The sequence below is a fragment of the Patiria miniata genome, unplaced genomic scaffold, assembly GCF_015706575.1.
Source record: "Patiria miniata isolate m_02_andy unplaced genomic scaffold, ASM1570657v1 HiC_scaffold_10, whole genome shotgun sequence".
Lineage (NCBI taxonomy): Eukaryota > Metazoa > Echinodermata > Asteroidea > Valvatida > Asterinidae > Patiria > Patiria miniata.
In genome coordinates, this window is record NW_024037048.1 from 20640499 (window position 1) to 20650616 (window position 10118).

General features: G+C 39.1%; 1 long non-coding RNA gene across 1 annotated transcript; it reads left to right on the forward strand.

Annotated features, from left to right (window-relative positions):
• The first annotated feature begins 1878 nt into the window (after positions 1-1878).
• LOC119739717 lies at positions 1879-4797 on the forward strand. Its single transcript, XR_005272623.1, has 3 exons — positions 1879-2277; positions 3248-3392; positions 3836-4797. It is a non-coding gene; the product is annotated as an uncharacterized LOC119739717 (long non-coding RNA).
• Positions 4798-10118: the final 5321 nt, after the last annotated feature.

The following is a 10118-nucleotide window of genomic DNA, read 5'->3' on the forward strand; positions in this document are numbered from 1 at the left end:
TAGGGGGATATTTTTCAGAGGGATTATTGAATGAAAACCATCATGGCTCGGAGGATAGTTTTTGAAGGTATAATTGAGGAGACTTGTCATCTTGACTTGGAGGATATGTTTCAGAAGAGATTATTGAACACACTTTCCATCACGGCTTGCAAGATATTTTTTGAGAAGGGATAATTGAGGATACTAATCATAACGGCTAGGAGGATATTTTTAGAAGGGATAATTGAGGAGACTAACCATCATGGCTAGGAGGATATTTTTAGAAGGGATAACTGAGGAGACAAACCATCATGGCTAGGAGGATATTTTTAGAAGAGATTATTGAACACACAATCCATCACGGCTTGGAAGATTTTTGAGGAGACGAGGAGATTTTTGAGAAGGAATAATTGAGGAGACTTCTCATCATGGCTAGGAGGATATTTTTATTTAGAAGGGCTTATTGAAATAAAAAACATCACGGCTTGGAGAATATTTTTCAGACGAGATTATTGAACAGACAAACCATCAATGCTTGGAAGATAATTTTTAGATGTGATCATTGAGGAGACTAACCATCATTGCTTGGAGGATATTTGTTTTTAAAAGGGATGATTGAGGAGGCTAATCACCACGGCTAGGGGTTTTTTTTTAACGGGATAATTGAGGTGACTTATCATCACGGCTAGGAGGATATTTTAAGAAGGGATTATTGAAATGAAAACCATCATGGCTTGGAGGATATTTTTAGAAGAGATAATTGAAGTGACTAACCATCATCACGGTGTCACATGAAAATCCGACTCCTATGAAAATCGGACCCCTATTTCCCTATTATTGGTTGATCCCTCGCACGTGACAGGTCACTCTCACGAAACGATCCTAAAAATAGCATAGTATCGTACTCACGCGTGCGCAGTACTACCAATGAGTCCACATTTCATGGAGTCGGATATTCACGCTACACCGGCAGTTTCACGCATAAAAAAGTACGCCCTCTGTTGGCGAGATGGAGTTAGTGGTAATACCACTCGACAACCTAGCTAGCGCGATGTAAATAAACCTTACGCACAGCGCTAGCGATCCCTTTGTTTCGTTGGTGGATTTAAATACCCCGCGAAAGATATAAAAATTGATTGGTTTATTAAAATGAATATGCAACAGATTACCAAATAAGGCTTTACAAACCATCAATGAAGTTATGTACGGTTGACAGTTGCCATCTAGCGTGCACAAATTATGATAATGTGTGTTTTTTATGCAGCGTGTGACTTGTGACCTGGTACGATTTTAGTCCGAGTAACTTGGACCCAACTTATCGCCTTTTTTAACATTTGGACATGGTCTGGCGATAGTGGGGTCCAATCTAATACCGCGACCTGGACAACATCATCCTGTCACTGTCCCAAAAACCAACATAATGAGTCACGTTTGTAAACACATACACTGTACATGTGCATTTCGAACTGTAAAAGGGAATCGGGAACCAGCTTGAACTGGTACCCGCCATAAAAGCTGCGCTAGTTCCCGACTCCCTATTATCGTTTGAAATGCACATGTGTTTACAAACGTGATCCAGTCTACTCATTATCATAATCGATGCGTCGCGCGCGCTCGGTAACGGAATCGCACTCGGGATACGGGGACCATCGAATGTACGCTGGGCATGTAGAGGTTAACGTGTTCAAGATCGCGAGGGGAGCTCTCCGAAATGAACGGAAAATTTCACTTTTTTTACGGATCGTAAGTAAACTTCAGTACAACCATCTTAATTATCGATGTCTACTTGTACCTTAGGTGGCATATCTAGTAATTTGGAGGCCGTTTTAAAGGTGAAATCTGATGTTTTTTGTTGGAAATGTTGGTTTTTGGGACAGTGACAGGATGTTGTTGTCCAGGTCGCGGTATTAGCTTGGACCCCACTATCGCCAGACCATGTCCAAATGTTAAAAAAGGCGATAAGTTGGGTCCAAGCTACTCGGACTAGTACGATTTAGCGTTTTCGTGCCGTCATTTCCACTTCGAGAAAACATCATTTATAAAGTAAAATGCAGTTTTGTGACGCATAGCCTACTTGGTCAATCTATCAATAAATGAGTTATCTAGGTTCACGTTGATATGGACGAAAGGTTTGGGACGACATGCTTTCGTGAGATTTTAGCCAATATTGAGGGTGAATAAAACAGGAATTCGTCAAGTCGCAACGTACGAAGTGTACATGTGTCATGGCGTGACGAGTGGGGACCTTCGTGGCCATGTTTTGGCATGATTTCGGAGATTCAGACGGAAATCTCAAAGGTAAGCCTATAGATTATGTATTTACTCTGCTCAGAAGATGTAGTTTTTGTAGTTTCTCCTTGTTTTTAGCCTGCGACACAAGGATTTTGTGTACGTACGCCGCGCCATGACAGGAAGTTATTACAGTAATGTTGTACATGAAACAGTCGTAGCGTAGGCGCCTTGAGCTATCCCACAGCACGCACTTTTGGACGACGCAACGACTCGTGTATGTAGAAGACTTTCATCTAAGAAATATTTCTGCCCAGTGTGCCTTGCTAGTTGCTATTACCCAGAAAATCGTATTCGTAATAAATAATCACAATGCATTCCTTAATCCTAACAGTAACAGTCCTGAATCCTCCAATTTCATTATGATTTTTAAATTTCATGTAAATTTTAGTCAGCGTGGTCAGGATTTGCTGGCAATGGCATGCATCATGCAGGAACATGAATGATGATGGAGGAATGGAGGTCATTCTTTGCAGGCAGGAGCCTGACATTGTTCTTGAAAACTTCTCAAGGAAACTGTGTACTGTACATGTATGTTCTAAATGCGTAAACAAAGGATTTGACATGTAGGCCCTACATGTAGGTTACATTGCCAGGGCCGTCAATACATTAGGCTATTTTTTTTTTGCCCTCACTCAGTCATATAATTGTACTTTTTTTTTTTGTAGAGTATTTTTTCCATTAATTTCAAATTTGACCTGGGACTAAAATGACTTGAGACTTACCCCCTTAGTTGACATTGGACCGACTTTTATACATTTGTACCTGGGACCAAGTTGACCTGGAAGTGGAACTGAGTTGGCCATGCTGTCTCAGACAGTCAGACCCGTCTGTTAGGGACCGAGTTGGTAACAGTGGTTGTTGGGTACGGAGTTTACTTGAAACCCATGTAATGCATGCTCTTGTTCTTGTTGTGTACAAACACAAACGTCACCTAACTGTACATGAACTTGAATGTGTACTTTAATTTGCCATCTAGACCTATTGGTTGTCTCTCGGACGCTGTGGAGGAGGTTTGCCTACAGTTCTTCTTATGCGGAGTGTACGGCATTCCACCATGACACGCAGATGACGTACCCTGCCCTGACGAAGGATACCTTCAGAAAATTTGACAATTTTCATCGGTGAGCATCTTGATATTATTTTACTTGAAATTTTCTACTTTAAATTGATCATGGCATGTATGTACATGCATGTACATACATCATGTACAAGTACATGTTTACATGTACATTGTACATGTATGTCTGTGCCTATAGAAAAAGATAACATATGAAACTTTCTTATCTTCTATAGTTTTTAACACTCATATTCAATGCAAGAAAAATCCCAGCAAAGGCACAGACAACAATCTTGAAAATAACCTGGCAATAATTTTCAACAGAGACTTTTGAGACGCTTCCTTTTACCTGTCCTTTTAATTTTTTTTACGTCACATTTAACCTAATGTGCACATGTTCAAATTGACGTCAACACCAGAAAAGGACTGGTGTATTTGCTGCCACCATGCATCTCAAAGTATCCCTTTGACTTTGTTCCATTTGTTATATTCTTGTTGTGCTTTCAGGTTTTGAAGAGTTTCTTCCTATTTCTGGATTGAAGATGGCAACGACATGCATGGCCGGGTATAATGGACGAGCTTTGGATTCCTCCGCATCTGATCTGTACTACCCACCCATTGCGATTGAACTCCGTATCAGATCCTGACCATGCCATGACATGGCCATGTTCATTCAAACAGCCCAACCCCCACTCTGAACCTTTCTAAATAGTCCATGGTGTGGAGTACATGTACAAATACTTTTATTGTGATCTGAATTGGGAGTGGTAGGAGTAGTCTGTTCGCTGCCTCCCTGTCCCATATGCTTGAATAACATAGTTGACGTAAACATTTCATAATGAATGTCTTACTGCTGGGGGGGGGGGGGGGGGGTTGAGAGAATTGAGATAGTTTGGGAATTTAGGAGATAACTGGAGGTAATCTTTGATCAGGACAGTTTCTGTTTTGTCCTTATTGCCATTTCAGATGGTATATATCTTGTCAATGTCACCACAAACTGACACTTGCGCACACTTGAGTATTTACAGATTTGGGATATTTTGGGTTTCACAAAATGACATCCCCCACAGTGCAACACTTTTAGAGTGCACCCATGCATTTTCGGTTTCACGAACTGACACTGATCTTAATTTTACCAATTAAATCGCTTTTTAATGAAAATTTTTTACATGTATAATCGCACAAGTACACGGATATTGCCGCATCATGCTTGGGTGTCAGTTCGTGAAAACAAAAATGTACGGGGTGCGCTCTAAAAGTGCCGCACTGTGGCGGATATCAGTTCGTAAAACCCAAAATATCCCGGTTCTGTAAACACGCGCGCGTACAGCGCACACACGGGTGCGAGAGTGTCGTTCGTAGTGACGATGACAATCTGTACCTGATTTCATGAAACTTATTGTAACCTACGATGCATCGTTGTATCCCTAGGATGACGCATCCTGTGATTCATTTTACAAAATATGCTGTAAGTGCGACACGTCGTAGTGTATTCAAAGGACAAAAGGTGACTACATGTACATGTTCATGTATTTTCATGTTATGTATTTATTCAAAGTACAGTAGTCGTCGAAAAGTCAACAAAGAGTTGTCGATTGTACTTGTGAAAACTTTTCTAAAATATTTAACAAAATTGACGATGTATGATGCATTCCACACTGGAAAAGAACTTCACAGTGGACTGTGTTTGCATCAAATTGTGAAGCGATGTAGTGCTTTGTAAATCTGGGGGGGGGGGGGGCAGGTCATCCAGGTATGTGTACACGTACGTATGTGAAATTTTAATTAAGCGAAAATTTGAAACCTGAAATTGCCATCACCACCACTTATGAAATAGTGCAGTTGAACTGTAAGCTCCTTTCTCCAACAAAATATTAATAATAAATAAATATAAAAAAAACCTTGACTGTCTTCAGGTGTGAGGGTATGCTTAAATCCATTTGCCCTTTCATAAAGTTGAATTTTTGAATCACTTTCTTGAATCAACTGCAACTACCCTACTTAATTTTTCAGACTTTTCATAGTTTTATAACTTGCCAAACCTGATTTCACTAGTTGAGTTCATGCCTGCATTACATGTGCACTGTATTTACTTGTAAAATATGGCTGTTGTGAAGTTTCACTTCTGTAAATGAAACTTTTTTTAAAAAATAATATGGATTGGTTGTGAAATAAAGAATGCGTTTATTGCCAACAAAAACCTATTTGTTATTGTTTTGTTTAAGCTATAGATCCAATTAATTGTCAGCAACTTCCCCCAGAAAATTAAGAGGATAGAGTGTCTATAGCTATACTGATGGCAAATTCATGCTTGGTTTTGGATTGTGCTGCTTTAATATGCTGTACAACACTCACTCACTGTACACTAAACATTTGTGAATTTCGGATTGTGTGTTTATTTTGTCCACAGTGAGTGTTTTCTTCTAAAGACAGATATAGATGGTTCTTTATTTCTATGTTATCTGTTTTGCATTTTATGCATTTTTTTTTCAATGTCTTGCGATCGTCCCGAATGCGATGGTTTTACGTACGTACACATGTACAATGTACATGTGCATGTGTACATGTTGTACGGCGCTTTTGTGTACACAACACACGCGGCGCTAGGCCAGTTGGTACCCGCGCGCCAGTTTGCATGTATTAGTGGGATACTAGATCGTAAACCAGCGATGCATTGTAGTCTGACTTTCAACGTCTATATTTTATTTTAAAATGTCGACCCGACCAAGAAAAAGTATGATTTGGCTATTTTCATAACTGAATAATTAATGGTATCAACATAAAGATTTCTTCTGAAAAACTGCGTTTCGCTTTTATTGAAGGCTTTTAAAAGTCTTCGATACGCGAATAAATTCATCCCGCATTGCAAAAATGTTGGCGAAAATTCCCCTAAAACACACCTTAGCATATAAATTATACCCCTTTCTCATTTATTCCTAAAGAAAACATCATATCCCGTCATTGCCTCTCATTTATGATAATAAAACATATTTCTAAAGTGTCTAATTTTGACATTATTTGGGACGAAACATCGATGTTTTTTTTGTATATGGACGGCGCCATGTTGTGTGACGTCACCGGCATCATTGGAGTTCACAAATACAGCACTAACGCATTACAGAACCTTTTTGTGTGTACGCGCTATGCATGTGGAACTGCTGTGTCATGGCTTGGAGGATATTTTCTAGAAGGGATAATTGCGGAGACTCACACTCATGACAAGGAGGTATCTTTTTAGAAGGGATTATTGAAATGAAAACCATCATGGCTTGGAGGATATTTTTTTTAGAAGGGATAATTGAGGAGACTAACCATCATGGCTTGGAGGATATATTGAGAAGGGATAATTGAGGAGACTAACCATCATGGCTAGGAGGATATTTTTTAGAAGGGATAATTGAGGAGACTTATCATCCTGGCAAGGAGGATATGTTTTAGATGTGATAATTATTAAGGAGACTAACCATCATGGATAGGAGGATCTTTCCTAAAGGGATAATTATTGTGGCGACTAATCATCACTGCAAGGAGGATTTTTTTTTGATAGAGATTATTGAAATGAAAACCATCATGGCTTGGATGATATATTTTAGAAGGGATAATTGAGGAGACTAATCACCACGGCTAGGAGGATATTTTAGAAGGGAAAATTGAGGAGACTAAACATCATGGCTAGGAGGAATTTTTTGGAAGGGATTATTGAAATAAAAACCATTGTGGCTTGGAGGATATTGTTTTAGAAGGGATAATTAAGGAGACTAACCATCATGGCTTGGAGGATATTTGTTAAGAAGGGATAATTGAGGAAACTAACTATTATGAATGGGAGAATTTTTTTTAGAAGAAATTATTGAACGCACAAACCATCACGGCTTGGAAGCTATTTTTTTTAGAATGGATAATATTTTAGGATAGTAATCATCATGGCTTGGAGAAATTTTTTTTAGACGAGATTATTGAACAGACAAAGCATCACGGCTTGGAAGATATTTTTTAGATGAGATCATTGAGGAGGATAACCATCATGGCTAGGAGGATATTTTTAGAAGGAATAATTGAGGAGACTATGGCTTGGAGGATATTTTTTTAGAAGGGATAATTGAGAAGCCTAACCATCATGGCCAGGATTATTTTTTTTCGTAGAGGTAATTGAATGACGTTTTCTGGTTTCTAATTTTGATCAAAAATATTAAATGCATAGAAAAAAAGGAACAGTCTCCTACCAAATCACTGCTCTATTCTGATGCTTGAATGAAGAAAATTTTAACAGACACTCACCTAAGCACAGTTCTTGAATTCTCTCGCGGAAGCACTCTTCAACACTTGAGCGGATTGCTGGCTGAAAAAAATACCAACAAAAATATGAGTCATTAAAAATCCTCTAGGAGATAACTTGGAGTCTGGTGGGGAGGCATAGCTGAATTCCACAAGTACAATACGGCCAAAAAAATGTCTGTACAGTGAAAATGTAATTTGGGTTGACTATTTATCTCAAATGCGTTCTCCAAAAATCAAATCTATCCATGAATTCTACAAAATGCATCCAGCTATTGAACTTGTATAAAACTGTGTGCATCATCATGATCCAGTGCGTTTGTGTTTGCGCCCTCTAGTCTATTCTGACCAGTGACACTTTTATCCTGCAATGCTTAAAAGTAACTTGATGAAACCGGAATGGCGCACTGTGAACTATAGCAAAATGCCAGTTGAACAACAAAGTTCAAAGGCACTGAGAATATCCACAAATAATAACACATATAAGACCGGCATTTTGAGGTGTCCGGATACCTGTATACGTTCTTCCGTGACCAACTTCCGCATAACTTTTCATTCTGATTGAGTTTGAGTGATATCCGGAAATAATATGAGTACATTGCACTAGGATTTCATGTTTGGAAATTTAAACGATAAAGTCAATAGGGAAAAAAGGAGGCAAAAAATAAGAGTGTGCTTGATCATGCCAAAAATATTGGCCAGGTTATAAAGAGTCCAGGTTTTGAGAGACTTTTTTTTGGAAACCGAAAATGTGAAACACCGATTTGTAGTTCCTCTGAAATATTATTTTGAATGATCAATACATCTTTACTGTTCTGAATCACAGCAGGGAACTTGATGTTTTATACTTGCGAAAAACTGCGGTCAGAAAACAGTCCAACCTAACAGTCGAACCTAAATAAAAAAGCCCATAAATGTGACTTCGTAGTGTATTATCCATATCGACAAGAATCCAAATGATTTTTGTTCAAGAAGTAAAGAAACCAGTAAGTATTTGGACAATTTGTTTTTGAGAGTGCACAATGGAAGTAGTAGCGGAAATATTGCCAGACAGGAATTCCTCATTTTTATTGCCTTGAAATTTGAACTCGCAAAACCGTGGTCTGCATCCGCACCAACTGTTTACATTATAAGAGCTGAAATAAAATAGCTCGATAATTTACAAAAGTGTTTGAAATTAACTCTTTCAGACGGGCTTAGTGAATGTTATGCACAAACAAAGTCCGTCTGAACAAGTTAATTTCAAACACATTTGTAAATTATCGCAATACTTTATCAACTCCAAAGTGGTCGTTGGGAAAAGGCACAACTTCTGGATCGGAATTAGCGCGCTGGCTTTGCTGTTAGCAGACGTGTATCAGAGTCATAGTGAAATGAAAAAGAACAATTTGTTAATAAAAATCTTGGGTTTTTTTTTCAGTCCTCAAGCTACCACATTTTCACAAGCACACAAAGACGGGAAAATATCAAGCCTACCACCGCGCTCGCTGTTTGGAGAATCATTGAATCAGCAACATTCAACAAAATCTGAATCCCGCATTGATTCAAACACATTTGGGCAAAAGACAACAAATGTCTTCAGAAGAAAAATGATTGTTTCAAACACTCACCGAGCAAAATCTTGTTCTTGCAGTCAGTTCTCTCTCTGGTTGTCGTCTGAAGGTGACCTGTGGTTGATATGAAGGGTGGACGGCCCCACATGTCTTAAATAGTGCCATCGATTTCTTGAGCAGTGACTAAAAACTCGGACCTGGATTGTGATTGCATGGCTCCTGTGCGCTGTCAATCACACATCACCGACTCGCTTCATATTAATGATATGAAAGCAATGTTAATGTCGTTGAGGCTATAAAGTCACCATAAAAAACTAGTCACCGAGATTGAAATGGCCGCTTCTTATTGGTGGATATTGTATGGATGTCGGTGACACATCCAAACATGGAATTTATGATTGACACACACAACCTGTCAGTCACAGACCACTCACTTGTGGTCACCGACTTGTCGTCACCGACTTGTCACCGACAAACTGTGATTGGTGGATAGACAAGTGACGTATACACTGGCCGTGATTCATTCAATGTACAGTTGGCGCTTCAGTCTATTAAATTGTGTGGATATATTCGGGATTATATGAGGAATTAAATCGTACTCAAGCCAGCGGCGAACCTTGGGTTTTACTTAGGGTAGGGTACCTGGGGTGCGTTATTTTTTTCGAAGGCTGCAATAAATGCAAAATAAACGTATTATTACAACAGTTAATGTTTTAATTCAGGTTTTCAAAATGGGGCGGGGGAGGGCTGGGGCCGGCTTCCACAGGGGGTGGGGTATATGCCCCGTGTCCCCGTAGTTATGCCCCTGAGGTAGGCTTTGCTCCTTGATTGGGACTTTGAGGAAATAAAATACAGTTAAATAAAGTTCCATGAACTTTACGCATCATATACGGCCCGTGTATAATCGTGGCCTTCTAAATGTGGAAAAGGTTTTTACACTTTAATATCTCCCAGTTCGAATA